The sequence below is a fragment of the Stenella coeruleoalba genome (assembly GCF_951394435.1).
Source record: "Stenella coeruleoalba genome assembly, chromosome: 21".
In the NCBI taxonomy this organism is placed as follows: domain Eukaryota; kingdom Metazoa; phylum Chordata; class Mammalia; order Artiodactyla; family Delphinidae; genus Stenella; species Stenella coeruleoalba.
In genome coordinates, this window is record NC_137167.1 from 29,348,348 (window position 1) to 29,365,927 (window position 17,580).

At 41.4% G+C, this 17,580-nt stretch overlaps 1 long non-coding RNA gene across 2 annotated transcripts in view; it reads right to left on the reverse strand.

Moving 5' to 3' along the window:
* LOC307179743 overlaps positions 1–8,805 on the reverse strand; it is an 893,234-nt gene extending 884,429 nt beyond the window's left edge. For both annotated transcript variants that reach the window (XR_013825536.1, XR_013825537.1), the window contains exon 1: positions 8,590–8,805. This is a non-coding gene — a long non-coding RNA (uncharacterized lncRNA). The remainder of the gene's footprint in view (positions 1–8,589) is intronic.
* Positions 8,806–17,580: the final 8,775 nt, after the last annotated feature.

Genomic DNA, 17,580 nt, shown 5'->3' on the forward strand with positions numbered 1-17,580 from the left:
TACCGTGGTTGTTTCCATTTGGCATGAGAAATATAGACTTATTCTAACCTCCTGCCTTTTCATCTTTGATGCACGGTATCCATTTTCAAGACTGCCTCATGTTTATAAGATGAACATTGGAGCTCCAGCCATCGTATCTGCTTCCAGACAGAGAACAAGTGGAAGAATTGTTCATCTAAGTTTTCTTATATTCCATTGCTCACACATAAATTAAAGAGAAGATGGAAAATCTAGTCTTTTAGTCAAGTATATTTTTGCCCCTCAATAAAAAGAGGGTCCTGTTCATAAGAAGGAAGATGAAGATGAGTATTGCGTAGGTAACTGGCAGTCTCTGCCTTAGAAGTAAGTGTAACAACTTGTGTAATGACTATATATTCACACATTAATAAAAGGGAAAAACAGAACTCAGAAGACTCTTAGCAAACAGCTAATATACATTATTTCTTGTTGTTCCACCTTGTTAAGAAAAAAAAAATGAATTTCTGGATGTTTGGGGTTGAACTGCCATACAAAGGTTCATGTGTTGCTGTCCTGAGTCCCAGCACCTCAGAACACAACCTTATTGGGAAACAGGGCCATTGTAGACGTAATTGGTTAAGATGAGGTCATACTGGGGTATTGTGGGCCCTAATCCAACATGACTGGTGTCCTTATAAAAACAGGAAATTGGGACACAGGCAAACACTCAGAGAGAATACCATGCAAAGACAAAGGCAGGGGTGTGCTTAAAGAATGTCAAAGATCGCCAGCAAACCAACGAAAACTTAAGGATGAAGAAGCATGCATAGGTTCTCCCTTGCAGTCTCAGAAAGGGCCAACCTAGATGACACCTAGATGACCAGATGGGGTGCTCTAATTAGAGGCCCCTCGGGTGAGCACGTGACACATGTCCCTGCTGGGCACGGATGCAGCCCCACAAAACATCAGTAGGTGATGCACATGTGCAAAGAATAAGGCACTTTTCTTCCAGGGTGCAGGGCTTGAAGAGCAGAGAGTGGGCCGGACCTAAACCCCACTGTCCCGACCACAGGCACTTGACACAGTGCACAAAGCTCACAGTGGCCCTGCAGCCCTGCAGCGTGAACACATCCTATGTGTGTGAAAGTCCAGTGGTGATGGGAGCATGGCGTGAAACTCATTCCTGGAGCTGCCCGTTCCCCTGGCTGGTGGAAGAGAAGGTAGAGAGGGGAGCAGGGAACAGATCACGAAGGACGTAAGTCATGCTGCCAAGTGTGAATTTAATCCTACAGCCCAGAAGTTCTCGAAGTGTGCTGTGCGGGTCCCTGAGGGACTCCTCCCATGGCTCTGCCAGGTCAAGACTGGCTTCATAATAACGCTCGGACGTTATTTGCCTTTTTCACCAGGTTGACATTTGCACTGTTGGTGCAAAAGCAACGGTGAGTAAAACTGCAGGAGCCTCACTATGAGGCTGGTACGTCATCAGACTCTGACTCCACACACTTGCAGAAAAAATGTCAGTTTCACTTAAGTAGACCCTTGATGAAACACAATAGTATATAATATATACAGTAATATATAACATAGTATATATAATATACTAGTATACTAGTATACTAGTATATAGTAATACTAGTATACTAGTATACTAGTATATAGTAATACTATACTATACTAGCATACTAGTATACTAGTAATACTATACTATACTATACTAGTATACTATACTATACTATACTAGTATATACTATACTATACTAGTATACTAGTAATATATGTACTAATCTAGTTAAATCTCAGCTCCTGAGTACACATCTTTCTAATACTTGCTGTGATGAAATGGGAATCATTTATAGAGCACTTCTGCTGCATTTGGAGGTTTCAAGGAAATGCTTGTTTTCCTGTGGGACTGAGCTGTGAGCTCAACTCTCTGCTTTTTCCTGGCACGTTACTTTCACCTGAAACAATGGCTGACAACCTATGGCGATTCAGACTCGGGTATTTAGATGACATATTCTCAGAAAGAAGGAAAACAGTGATAAAATTTGAGTTTTCAGTGAAAATTAGAATACTGGAAAGCTTGTATCCACTGCCATGAACTTGACGACTTTACAATACTTAAAGAACATGTTCATAAGGTAGGGGATGACATGAACAAATGTGCTTTTTGAAATTGTTTTGTGGAATGTGTCAACATTTGTAAGACCCATATAACTCAGCAAAGCAATATTTATTTTCTCAGTGGCCAGTGCACAAAGTTATAAAACCATGCATGGGTAAAAGACCCACTCAAAGTGCAATAACGACCAATGGGTTTTAACGTAACAAAGGATAAAAAACTTATTGGTGTCATTTTGGATTCCAAATTGCAACTAACCTTTAAGCAACTATCTCTTGCTGAGTTTCGGTATCCACAATTGTTCAAAAAGGCTATTAAAATACCCCTCTATTTTCCAAATCTATATTTGTGTGAGGTCCAATTTTCTTCATATCCTTCAACCAAAACATGTAAAAGATTGGATGCAGGAGTAATACAGAGTCCATCCAGCTTCTATTACACCAGACCTTAGGGATATATGCAAAAATGTAAAACAATGCTACCATTCTCACTAAAGATTTGTCGTTTTGTAAAATATATTTTACAAAAATGTATTAATTATGTTAACATATAATGAGCTTATCATTTGTTATTATTAAATGAATTCAAAATAAATATTTTAAAAATTTGTTTTAATTTTAAACAGAAATATCATTTCTATGGAAAAGACCAGTATACATATGAAAGGAATCCTGAAATTTAAAAGTTTGAGCAATTCTTCTACACACACACACACACACACACACACACAGAATGACAAAAATAAAATAAAAAAATAAAAGTTCTCAGGGACCTCAGTAATTTTTAAGACTGTCCAGATAAAGGATGATTCCAGGGAGGAAAAAGGTATCAGTTATCTGAATATGCTGCCTAGGAGATTTTTATAGATTGAAGCCAAGAGAATAGAACATCATCAACCAGCATGATATACTGGGCCCTGGACATCCAAAAAGGATATGAATCCTACTAGAGATTCCTGTGGAACATTCTTTTTTTTCCTGAACACTTTCTTGTTCAGTGCCATTTCCCACAAAGAAGCGTTTCTTTCTTGCTTTATATCAGATGCAATAAGGAAACAGAGCAACACTGAGATGATAGATGTGTGACCCAGCTCCTTCACGAGTCTGATATTTCATAATTAAGGTCAATGAAATGCTGCACTTTTGAGTTAAATTTAAATCTTGGAAAATCATAAATGACTATGTTTCATATTTTATGTTTTATGGATGTTATGGTCCTTTGCAGAGATTGCAAACCACAAATGTAATATCTGCAAATAGCAGATAATATTACAGATATTTCTTTCTTATGAAAGTACAACATGATCGCTGCCCTCAAAAATGTTACAGAAGGAGATTCTCACATATGAAATTATGAAAACATAGTAAACAGAATCGTGTGTTACAAAGGTGCCAAGTTTGGCCAAAATTGGCAAAAGTGAAACCAGAGACAAACTTGGACAAGCGAGCAGGACTCAGTAAGCAGGCACAAGGCAGAAGACCAGCTTCTAAATGGTGAGGGCAAAGCCTTGAAGCAAGAATAAAGCTTCATTAACTAGGGTAGAACTTGAACAGGGAGAAAATTTCTTCAGCAGGAAAAAGAAAAGGCAAATGGCCTTAAAATACCACCAAAAATTTGAAAAATCTTTGGCTGGACCTCACTGAGCACAAATCTTACAGTTTTTGTTGGATTGCATTTAAATTATTAAATCGATGACATTTAAAACAACTTGACGTTACTGCTTCAAGACTGCAATTCACTTGAAAATATATGCAATGATATTTGTAAATATTTCTTTCATTTTTCTTTGAAAGCAGGAAATAAAAAATCTTCCAAGAGTTATTTTTGATAGTTTTTAGTTGTGGGGAATAACCGATTTAAGTGATTCAAATATTATTGCTACCTCTTTTTTTTCTTTCTTCCTAAAAGAAAACCTAGATGCCTGAGTTAACATATTAGGGAAAAATGGATAATTTTAATATTGATTTCCAGTGCCTGTAATGATGCTGCAGTTTTTAAAGCATTTTTATTTAGTCCATATTTCATGGCAGAGTTTCTCTCCTTGGCTGTCTAAAACATAATTCAGCTGTATCCTTGGGCTTATGTATTTATTCAGCAATGCCTTCTCTAATGGAAAAAGTTTTTAATAGAAATGCTAGAATTCAAAAGTGATTGGAACCCATAAAGGAAAAGAATCTGAAAAAAAATAGGTATATATGTATGTATAACTGAATCACTTTGCTGTCCACCAGAAACTAAAGAACATTGTAAGTCAACTATACTTCAATTTAAAAAAATAAAATAAAGAATAAAAAAACAAAGAGTGATTGGAGAGCATCTAATTTAATTCCCGACATGCCAGCTTGCACAGAGACAGAAAGAGGGTTCAGCTGTACTGGAGCCTTGTCTTGCAACCTATCTCAGAACTATCTAGAAAATAATGCAAACAGATTCTACATCTATTACTCTGAGATGCTGCTGTTTAATTCTGCAGATAAATACTTGTTTTCCACTCTTACAATGCAACACTAGTTCTTTTCAACATAGGGGTACCATCTTCAATTGTGTCTTTATTACGTATGTTCTCTTTGTCTTGGCTCTCCCTCTTTTTTAATTAATAAACTTTATGTTTTAGAGGAGTTTTAGGTTCACATAAAATTAGTGGACAGTACAGAGAGAGCCATACATGCCCTGTTCCCCACATACACAGCCTCCCCCATTATCAACAACCCCACCAGAGGGTCCATTTGTTACCACTGATGAATCTGAATTGACACATCATAATCACCCAAAGTCCATAGTTTATGTTGGGGTTCACTCATGGTATCGTACACTCTCTGGGTTTGGACAAATGGATAATGACATGTAGCCATCATGACAGCGTCATACAGAATACTTTTGCTCCCCTAAAAGTCCTCTGTACTCCACCTATTCATTCCTCCCCTCTGTGCTCAACTACTGACGGCCACCACTCTTTACTGTCTCCATAGTTTTGCTTTTTCCAGAATGTCACAGAGTTGGAAGCATACAATATGTAGGCTTTTCAGGTTGGCTTCTTTCACTTCGTCATATGCATTTAAGTTCCCTCCAGGTCTTTTCATGGCTTGATAGCTCATTTCTTTTTACTACTGAATAATATTCCATTGTCCGTATGGACCACAGTTTATTTATCCACTCACCTACTGAATCTTCGTGGTTCCAAGTTTTGGCAATCAGGAATAAAGCTGCTATAAATGTTTGTGTGCAGGTTATTGTGTGGACGTAAGTTTTGAACTCTTAAAGTAAGTACCAAGGATCTTGCTTACTGGATCATATGGTAAGAAGATGCTTAGTTCTGTAGGAAATTGCTAAATTGTCTTCCAAAGTGACTGGACCATTTTGCATTCCACCAGCAATGAGTGAGGGTTCCTGGTGCTCCACAATCTCACCAGCATTTGCTTGTCAGTGTTTTGGATTTTGGTCATTCTCAAAGGTGTGTAGTGGTATCTAATTGTTTTAATTTGCATCTCCCTGACGACATAGGATGTGGAGCATCTTTTCATGTGCTTATCTGCCATGCATATATCTTCTTTGGTGAGGTGTCTGTTCAGGTCATTGTCCCATTTTTTTAAATCTGCTTATTTATTTTATTATTATTGAGTTTTGAGTGCTCTTTGTATATTTTGAATAACAGTCCTTTATCAACCGTGTCTTCTGAAAATATTTTCTCTTAGTCTGTGGTTGTCTTCTCAATATCTTGACACTGTATTTTGTGGAACAGAAGTTTTTAATTTTAATGAAGTCCAGTGTATCAGTTCTTTCATGCTTCCTGCCTTTAGTGTTATATCTGAAAAGTCATATTGACTCTCTTTTTTAGGGACACTAATATGGATTACCTTTCTGCTTGTCCACATCCTAATTTTTCATTGTCTTAGTCTCACTTTTATTTGCTTTTGAGGGGAAATTGCAAAGCTTCCAAGTCCTCAGAATGATGTCCTTTTCCTGTGTTATTTATTTTTCCTTTTGTACGGAATAAAACAAATCATAGTTCTTGACTGATAACACACTCTTATCTTTAGTCTATGTATGGCCCACTTTTGTGTATGGATGTACGTATTCATATATTATATAAGTTATTAGTTATTTTTAATAATATATCAATCATTTAAATATCCACTACTCAATCCACTACTAAAAGTTAGGACATTGGTAAAAGCCTTCATCTTGCTGTATATTTTCCACCACTATTCCATTCCCTGTGCCTCCACCCAGCTGAAGTAGTTTCTAAATCCTGTTTTAATCATTCTCTTCTTTCCCTTTTATACATTTTATTGCATCTATACATTATACATTTTATTGCATCTATATGTAATTGTTTTTTTATGAGCTTTTCACCCCCTATATTATCATCCTCAAGTAAAAAAGACTACATGTGTCGACAGTTCCTGATTCTACAGCATCATAGAACAGAGACATCTGTAACGGCGCTCATTGAGAAAGACAGGATAATTATATTTCACTTACTGAGCTGACTTGGAATCTCTGAGACTCAGACTATGTACACACACACCAGTACCTGGTTCACTGTGAGGCACATAGGCAACATTAATATTATAAGTCACTGAGGAGCTTGACACAGGTGCCCCAGCTGGGAAGGCTCCAACTACATTGGAATTTAACTCCAACGTCATACAAATTTGCAAAAACAGGCAAGTATTTCTTTCCAATAAACTAGTAGATCTTAATACCTAATCATTATGCAGAATATTAATCATCATGCAGATCATTAATACAGAAATGTGGGGCTTCCCTGGTGGCACAGTGGTTAAGAATCCGCCTGCCAATGCAGGGGACACGGGTTCGAGCCCTGGCCCAGGAAGATCCCACATGCCACGGAGCAACTAAGCCTGTGTGCCACAACTACTGAGCCTGAGCTCTAGAGCCCACGAGCCACAACTACTGAGCCCGCGTGCCACAACTACTGAAGCCTGCGCGCCTAGAGACTGTGTTCCGCAGCAAGAGAAGTCACCGCGATGAGAAGCCTGCGCACCTCAACGAAGAGTAGCCCCGCTCACTGCAACTAGAGAAAGCCCACATGCAGCAACAGACTAAACGCAACCAAAAATATAAATAAATAAATTATATATTTATTTAAAAAAAATACAGAAATGTTATGAAAAGGAGCCCTATACCTTGAATTTTTCAGGGCAGGTATATTTGGGTAATTTTAGTGTTTTTGATAAAGATAAGCCTTGAACTCATTGTAATTTATTTGTTATATCTTTACTACAGATCATTCTCAAAAACTAACAAAATGGGGGAAGAAGAGTGTTTGTTGATGGGAGTCCAGCCATGGCTCAGAGACGACTTTCACACTAGTTATATCTCCAGGTCTGCTCGGTACCTTGTGCGCTACAGGTGCTGGATGAAGGTTTGGGCCTGGTTCACAGACGGTGCTGGAAAGCAATAGTTTTCAGGCAGCTTCAGAGGGTCCCAGTTATTTCATTTGGTTTGGCTTAAGCTCACTGAATTTTGTTTCTCGAATATTGTTTCTGTTTTTGCAATCTTCTGCACAGTGCACTTTGATCATGCATCTTATCCCTCAGAATTCCAAGGGGCGCCTCTGTTGACAGCATCCATAGTGAGCCAGGGCACATGGGCTGCCCTCCTCCCGGGGCACAACGACCATCTATTAATATAAATACGGCTCTAACGGCTTCTCCTAAGAATTGGTTTTACTGCCCTCATATTTCATGATACAGTAGATGGCTTGGATGGTCACTACGTAACCAGAAAGAACTGGCATCTGGAACCTGGCCATTTACCCTCTCCATTAAACTTTGAGTCTAACAAGACAAAGTTCTGCTGGGTACACACGTTACCGCAGAATTTGGTATAAGAAGCAAAACTGAAGTTTATCTTCACCAAAGAACACAAACTCCTCGATGAAGTGGTAGCTGCAGGTTCCACATTTAAAACATCTAAAGTAGGTTAAGTGGCCACATTTAAAATAATGGCTTCAAATTTTGTTTTAAAGTGCTGCTTACTTACAGAAGAGTTTCCCTGTTGAAATTTGATGTTATTCACTCCTTTTCAGTCTTTTTCCATCTCACTCATCCCTATTATTTTCTTACACTTTGCACCCACAATGCTAACATTCATAGGAATACATTTCTGCCCTTTGTTTAGTTCAGAACCCTGCAGGCCGGGCTCTGCACTGGAGCTTAGCGGACACGTGCCCCCATAGTATTATTGAAAGCACACCCAAAGACCCCTCAGCTTCACTCTCCGGTCTGTCTGCGGGTCAGAAATGCGTATCATTACAGTAGGATTCTATCGGCATTTTGAGATGGCTTTAAGCATCAAAGTCTGCTTTAAAACCGCACATACGGGGCTTTCGGGAAGATGGCGGAGGACTTAAGACGCGGAGATCACCTCCCTCCCCACAGACACACCAGAAATACAACTACACGTGGAACAACTATTACAGAACACCTGCTGAACGCTGGAGGAACACCTCAGACCTCCCAAAAGGCAAGAAATCCCCCACGTACCTGGTGCGCGAGGAGAGGGGATTAAGAGCGCTGCTTAAAATAGCTCCAGAGACGGGCGTGAGCCACGGCTAACAGCGCGGACCCCAGAGACGGGCATGAGACGCTAAGGCTGCTGCTGCCGCCACAAAGAAGCCTGGGTGTGAGCACAGGCCACTCTCCACACCCCCTTCCGGGGAGGCTGTGCAGCCCGCCACCGCCAGGGTCCCGGGATCCAGGGACAACTTCCCCGGGAGAACGCACGGCGCCTCAGGCTGGTGCAACGTCACGCGGGCCTCTGCCGCCGCAGGCCCGCCCCGCACGCCGTGCCCCTCCCCCCCCCCCCCCCCCCCCGGCCTGAGTGAGCCAGAGCCCCCGAAGCAGCGGCTCCTTTAACCCTGTCCTGTCTGAGCGAAGAACAGGCGCCCTCCGGCGACTTACACGCAGAGGCGGGGCCGAATCCAAAGCTGAGCCCCGGGAGCTGTGAGAACAAAGAAGAGAAAGGGAAATCTCTCCCAGCAGCCTCAGGAGCAGCGGATTAAAGCTCCACAATCAACTTGATGTACCTGCATCCGTGGAATACATGAATAGACAACGGATCATCCCAAATTGAGGAGGTGGACTTTGGGAGCAAGATTTATGATTTTTTCCCCTTTTCCTCTTTTTGTGAGTGTGTATGTGTATGCTTCTGTGTGAGATTTTGTCTGTATAGCTTTGCTTCCACTATTTGTCGGAGGGTTCTATCCGTCCGTTTTTGTTTTTTTGTTTTTTTCTTAATAATTACTTTTTATTTTAATAACTTTATTTTATTTAACTTTATTTTTGTTCTTTCTTTCCTTCCTTCCCTCCTTTAGACAACGAATCATCACAAATTGAGGAGGTGGGCTTTGAGAGCAAGATTTATGATTTTTTCCCCTTTTCCTCTTTTTGTGAGTGTGTATGTGTATGCTTCTGTGTGAGATTTTGTCTGTATAGCTTTGCTTCCACCATTTGTCCTAGGGCTCTATCCGTCCGTTTTTTTTTTTGTTTGTTTGTTTGTTTTCTCTTAATAATTATTTTTTATTTTAATAACTTTATTATATTTTATCTTACTCTATTTTATTTTACTTTATCTTCTTTCTTTCTTTTTTCCTTCCTTCCCTCCTTCCTTCCTCTTTCTTTCTTTCTTTCTTTCTTTCTACTTTTTCTCCCTTTTATTCTGAGCCAAGTGGATGAAAGGCTCTTGGTGCTGCAGCCAGAGTCAGTGCTGTGCCTCTGAGGTCGGAGAGCCAACTTCAGGACACTGGTCCACAAGAGACCTCCCAGCTCCACATAATATCAAACGGCAAAAATCTCCCAGAGATCTCCATCTCAACACCAGCACCCAGCTTCACTCAACGACCAGCAAGCTACAGTACTGGACATCCTATGCCAAACAACTAGCAAGACAGGAACAGAACCCTACCCATTAGCAGAGAGGCTGCCTAAAATCATAGTAAGTCCACAGACACCCCAAAACACACCACCAGATGTGGACCTGCCCACCAGAAAGACAAGATCCAGCCTCATCCACCAGAACACAGGCACTAGTCCCCTCCACCAGGAAGCCTACACAACCCACTGAACCAACCTTAGCCGCTGGGGACAGACACCAAAAACAACGGGAACGACGAACCTGCAGTCTGTGAAAAGGAGACACCAAACACAGTAAGATAAGCAAAATGAGAAGCCAGAGAAATACACAGCAGATGAAGGAGCAAGATAAAAACCCACCAGACCTAACAAATGAAGAGGAAATAGGCAGTCTACCTGAAAAAGAATTCAGAATAATGATAGTAAAGATGATCCAAAATCTTGGAAATAGAATAGACAAAATGCAAGAATAGACAAAATTCAGGCTTTTTGTGAACAACAGACGTAACTTGTGCATCCACTAATCTTGGACCCAGTGATCCATTCATACTTGTGAGTTTTCCTCTTGCCTCAAAAAAGATTTGATCAATGCAGCTGTTGTTCAGACGTGACTGGAGATGAACCAGCAGCCACTAGAAAGTAAAGCCACATGTCACAAGGGAGACTCACGAGCTAAGGTAATGGGTTCTCCCAGTGGATAAAATGAGCGCAAAAAAGGAGAAAAGGAGGAGAGGCAATCCACCTTCACAATGTTACAGCAGTTCTGTCTGAGCTACTCTTCTCTAGGAATAATATCTTCACTCCTTTATGCGAACATGAATCACAGTATCGCAGCTTGCTTTGTTTTATTGTTCTTAGTAAGTGATGTATGAATGATGGAATGAATGCTTCATTTTGCCTTGGCAAAAAAGTGATTTTTTTTCTTCTTCACTTTGTTTGGCTACGTAAGTGCAGTTACTGGCGTAAGCGTTTGGCTCGGTACCGTGACAACGGTCTTATGCCTAAAAAGCTTCAACTGCAAAATGCAAATCCTTTATTTCTAATGACTTCTCTCATGGCACTCAGCAGTGAAGCGGAGCTTTAGAAGGTGGAAATTATTTGGTAATGACCTTTTTATCTGTTTCAGGGACCAGACTTAAACAGCTAAGTTACTTGGTGTAGATAAAGCATGAGACTGAGGACAAAATTTGTCCTAGAAAATGACTTGATTAAACCAGCAAACTTCTTAAAGCAGCTACATTAGAAAACTTCAGCCATTTATTCAGGATTCATGGGTGATGGTCAGGCGTGAAGTGTCTCTGGGCCAGTGAGAAGGAAAGAAGGGCTCAGATCCCTTCGATGAATTAAATACCAATAACAGGGAGGAGGCACCCAGGGGACATTAGACACACTCTACTTCAGGGCAGCAACAAACTAGACCCATTAAAGCAACATGGGCTACTAGGGCTTCCCTGGTGCGCAGGGGTTGAGAGTCCGCCTGCCAATGCAGGGGACACGGGTTCGTGACCCGGTCCGGGAAGATCCCACATGCCGCGGAGCAACTAAGCCCACATGCTGCACAGCTACTGAAGCCTAGAGCCCACAAGCCACAACTACTGAGCCTGTGCGCCACAACTACTGAAGCCCGCGCGCCTAGAGCCCGTGCTCCGCAACAAGAGAAGCCACCGCAATGAGAAGCCCGCGCACCGCAAAGAAGCGGCATAGCCCCCGCTCGCTGCAAACGGAGAAAGCCCACGCGCAGGAATGAAGACCCAATGCAGCCAAAAATTTAAAAAAATTATATATTTTTTAAAAAGCTACATTGGCCACTGGAATCTCTTTTCTCACTGCCACTGCCTTTGTGTTCAGCTACCTCCACACATGGATTCACCCCAGGACCCCTCCCAGATTCCTGAGTCTAATTTGGATCCTGAAGACGCGTCCTTCTAACAAAGCAATCTCCCCATTGGTTTTAATTGTCTGCCTGCCTCTTGCTGCCTTGTAAATGGTACGGTGCTAATAAACATTTACTGGATAAATAAATTAATGACTCTAATTACAGGGAATAAAGGAAAAAGTGCCTGATTTTTACTAAAGAGACTGGGGAAATCTTCACAAAGGACGTAGCCATTAAGCTGGGGCAGCCCTGCTTAAAACCTGAAAAGTGTCTAAACGATCCCAGGATAAGGTCCAAGCAGACCTTCATGACCTGGTGGCAGGTTCTCCCTGACTCTGCTGGAGTCATTAACTCACTCTCCATCCCTCTAAGACTCCTCAGCTTTATCTTTCCTCCTGTTTTCTGCAAACTCACTGAAGCCTCGCTAACTTGTTGTCCTTCACAAGCTTCTCATCACCTTCACAAGAGAGGCTTCCCTCACTCACCTCCCACCTTCACTCCATGCCAACTTCCCAAACCTCACTCAGTGCCTTCTCATATGTTTGTAAAGAAAACTGGGCTTCTCACCAGCATGGCATTTATTACCTGAATTCAGAAACCCCTCTAACTGAAAATAGTTAACCTGTAAAAAATTAATCCTTGAGGATATCTGTAAGTTAAAAATGCTCAGGGAGTGTAAGTTTGGAGTCCCCCAAACACATACTCACTAATTAGCAGGATGACTCAATTATTCCAATCTCGAAAGCCCACCCTCTCTTCTCTTCCTTGAATACAATCCAGCCATCCTTGCATTCCAATTCTTCCTACTTACCCAGGATCTTTTTAACCAGTGAAGCCAGTTTTAGCTACACTGGAAAGCAGGTGAAGCAGGCTGCCCCCACCACGCCATCTGCAAAATGACACTGGGAAAACCTCACAGCTCTTTTACTTGTGGCCAGTTTGAAACAGGACTTAAAGCTAAAGAAGCAACAAAGCTTCATCAGTAGCAGTTCTTCTGGTATCAAACGAGCACAAAGAAGAAGCACCTACTTGGAGGTGGGGGTTTGAGGAGGTGATTCAATGAAGACATTGCACAGGAGATGGCTCTAAACTGTACCTTCAAAACAAGCAGGAGACAGCTACGTGGAGGAAGCTCTGGGAGGGGAGAATGTTCCCCACTAACATTGAAAGACCTAGAGCATGTTGCTTGCCAGGAGCACCATTGACTTGGATGTTGCTAGAGAAACATGATGTTGGTACACAAAGCAAGCGAGCACACAAGGTGAACCACTCCACTCGGACAGCTGTGAACCATAAACCTGCACAGGGAAAGGCTGGAGGCAGGGAGGCCAGAGAGGAGGGTGTAAAGTAACTGCAAAATCCAGGAAACAGCAGGGAACATGAGGGGATGTCATGTCACTGTGGAATCTAGAGACAGAAAAGCAGAAATCGTGGAATCAGAAAACTCAGCTTTGATGAAAAGGGCACTAAGCTATCCTTTTCCAAATAGCATAGCTCAGCAAATCTGAAGGCCCCTCTCTCAGTATACAGTCGACAGAAGTCAGCAGGTGGAAGGGGTCATGTTCAGTACCAGCACCAACACACTATGTATCTTGCACTTTAAAGAATGATAAAAATGTCCCATTAGCTTCTGTCTTATCTATTCTGCTGCGTCATAGTGATAGCGGAAAACGGGAATCACGTCTGAATCAGTGAATCAGCTCTGGTTTTGGTGAAAGATTGGTTCTATCTCCAGGCTTGATGATGCAGATGTGGGATGAAACTTCCTCATTCCATTGTTAACACTTAGGACTTATCCCATCCTAGAAGCACCAAAAATGAGTGCAGATGCAGCGTTTCCATCTATTGTTACTATTTCTTGGATGAAGAAGAGAAAAAGAAATAGTAAATAATTACTGAAAAGAACAGGGTATTTCAATTGTCACTATGAAAGTAGATGGAAAAAGATAAAACTTTGTCCCTACACAAAGCTCAGGATTTTGATTCTAATGAAATTGAAAGCAAAAAGAAGCTATTAAAGCCACAAAGTGCTTCAGAAAGAGGGATGTATAGATAACAGCCAATCCACCCTCCTCTCTATTGAGTGGAGCACAATTAAAACCATTTCAGGTTTTCATTCTTGGGTCACATCCCACAGGTGAACTCAGACCAGCCAGAATCAGAAGAGTCTCTTAAAAGCATAGCTACAGGGCTTCCCTGGTGGCGCAGTGGTTGAGAGTCCGCCTGCCGATACAGGGGATGTGGGTTCGTGCCCCGGTCCGGGAGGATCCCACATGCCGCGGAGCGGCTGGGCCCGTGACCCATGGCCACTGAGCCTATGCGTCCAGAGCCTGTGCTCCGCAACGGGAGAGGCCACAACAGTGAAAGGCCCGCGTATCGCAAAAAAAAAAAAGCACAGCTATATTATATACATATATAACTGAATCACTTTGCTGTACACCAGAAACTAACACAACATTGTAATCGATAATACTTCAATTAAATATTTTTAAAAAGCACGGCTACAGCGGCCCCTTTCCCTGCAAGATCAGTTACCACCTCAATGACAGCCCCTAGGCTTACTTGGGATGAGTTATTTTTAGCATATCTATGGAGGCTGCCATTTGGAATCATCCAGTGTCAGAACCAGGAAAGGCCATAGTATTACGGTAAATACTCAACTAATTCCTGAATATTCTCCCTTCTAATAGAAAATCCATTTTCACATCCATGGTTCGTACATATGGCACATATTCAGGATAATCAGATAATTAATATTCATTAAATGCCCAGTGGAGTTCCTTTCTCTGTCAAATAATGGGCATAGAGTTGTATGGTCACTAGTACCACACCATCTGGTTCTAACATTTGGAGACTCTATACGCCGACCGCTGGGCTTGGGGGCTGAGCAGACCCTGTAAAAGACCATGAGTTGCCAGCCAGGCACTGAATATATCTCTTTTATTTCTACTGATGCTGTAACTTCTTTTATTATTAAAAGTCATTATGCTATGAGACAAGGGGCACGTGCATATTTTGCAGAGCCTGGAGCTTATGCACTTTGGAGGGTGGTCCTATTTAAGACAAAAAGAACAGGAAATCACAAATACAGAATCAAGAACAGGACCTTGGAAGAGGCCCAGGCAGGTGAGCGGCCTCGGAGCTTAAGTTTCATGAGCTTCATGTTAAATCCATCTGTTCAGCACACATAACAGCGACGAACTTCTTGTCTGTCACCTCCTCATAACTATTTTCTTTATTTCTTTATACCACTCCTTGTGTTAAATATAATTTAAGGTGACTTATGGAGCTACAGGCAGTACAACAAGATGAACTTAGGCTCAAAGCAAATAAGCAAGAAGTGTGAACTAAGAAAAATGACATAGGGCTTCCCTGGTGGCACAGTGGTTGAGAGTCCGCCTGCCGATGCAGGGTTCGTGCCCCGGTCTGGGAAGATCCCTCATGCCGCAGAATAAAAAAAAAAAGAAGAAAAAGAAAAATGACATAAAGTCAGTACTGGGATCAAGACTTTGAAGAGGTCACCTCCATTTGCTGGGAAGATGCAGAAGTTTAGCTCTAAATTTTCTAGCAGTCAATATAAAGTGAGAAACATGGTTAATTATATGAGTTAAATGGATAGTTTAATAAATAAGAGCACAGGTGGCAGGAAATCCCTCCCCTGGAAGTTTACAGAATGAAGGGTCAGGGGTATAGCTCAGGGGTAGAGCATTTGACTACAGAATGAAGCAAACCATATCTTCAATGCTCCCGATGGGCTGGCCTCTGTGGAGGCCCTGGCATCATAGCAAAGGCCAGTGGCTAAAGGTATGTCTGTGGGAAGGCTGGCCTCTGTAGTCCAGGAACCCTGCGCTAGGGTCTCACTTAATCCAAAGTCAGGTCTCACACTGATTAAAGAAATTAAAGATGATACAAACAGATGGAGAGATATACCATGTTCTTGGATTGGAAGAATCAACATTGTGAAAATGACTCTACTACCCAAAGCAATCTACAGATTCAATGCAATCCCCATCAAACTACCACTGGCATTTTCCACAGAACTAGAACAAAAAATTTCACAATTTGTGTGGAAACACAAAAGACCCCGAATAGCCAAAGCAATCTTGAGAAAGAAACATGGAGCTGGAGGAATCAGGCTCCCTGACTTCAGACTACACTACAAAGCTACAGTAATCAAGACAGTATGGTACTGGCACAAAAACAGAAATATAGATCAATGGAACAAGATAGAAAGCCCAGAGATAAACCCATGCACATATGGTCACCTTATTTTTGATAAAGGAGGGAAGAATATACAATGGAGAAAAGACAGCCTCTTCAATAAGTGGTGCTGGGTAAACTGGACAGCTGCATGTAAAAGAATGAAATTAGAACACTCCCTAACACCATACACAAAAATAAACTCAAAATGGATTAAAGACCTAAATGTAAGGCCAGACAATATAAAACTCTTAGAGGAAAACATAGGCAGAACACTCTATGACATAAATCACAGCAAGATCATTTTGACCCACCTCCTAGAGAAATGGAAATAAAAACAAAACAAATGGGACCTAATGAAACTTAAAAGCTTTTGCACAGCAAAGGAAACCATAACAAGACAAAAAGACAACCTTCAGAATGGGAGAAAATATTTGCAAATGAAGCAACGGACAAAGGATTAATCTCCAAAATTTACAAGCAGCTCATGCAGCTCAATATCAAAAAACCAAACAACCCAATCCAAAAATGGACAGAAGACCTAAACAGACATTTCTCCAAAGAAGATATACACATTGCCAACAAACACATGAAAGGATGCTCAACATCACTAATCATTAGAGAAATGCAAATCAAAACTACAATGAGGTATCACCTCGCACCGCTCAGAATGGCCATCATCAAAAAATCTAGAAACAATAAATGTTGGAGAGGGTGTGGAGTAAAGGGAACCCTCTTGCACTGTTGTTGAGAATGTAAATTGATACAGCCACTATGGAGTACAGTATGGAGGTTCCTTAAAAAACTAAAAATAGAACTACGACCATACGACCCAGCAATCCCACTCCTGGACATATACCCTGAGAAAACCATCATTCAAAAAGAGTCATGTACCACAATGTTCACTGCAGCTCTATTTACAATAGCCAGGACATGGAAGCAACCTAGGTGTCCATCGACAGATGAATGGATAAAGAAGATATGGCACATATATATAATGGAATATTAGCCATAAAAAAGATACGAAATTGAGTTATTTGTAGTGAGGTGGATGGACATAGCGTCTGTCTTACTGAGTGAAGTAAGTCAGAAAGAGAAAAACAAATACCATATGCTAACACATATATACGGAATCCAAAAAAAAAAAAAAAAGATTAAGAAGAACCTCAAGGCAGGACAGGAATAAAGACGCAGATGTAGAGAATGGACTTGAGGACACGGGGAGGGGGAAGGGTAAGCTGGGATGAAGTGTGAGAGTGGCATGGACATATATACACTACCAAACGTAAAATCGATAGCTAGTGGGAAGCAGCCGCATAGCACAGGGAGATCAGCTCAGTGCTTTGTGACCACCTAGAGGGTGGGATAGGGAGGGTGGGAGGGAGACGCAAGAGGGAAGGGATATGGGGATATATGTATATGTATAGCTGATTCACTTTATTATAAAGCAGAAACTAACACACCATTGTAAAGCAATTATACTCCAATAAAGATGTTAAAACAAAACAAAACAAAATACAAAGTCAGGTCTCAGCCGCAGAGCCCTC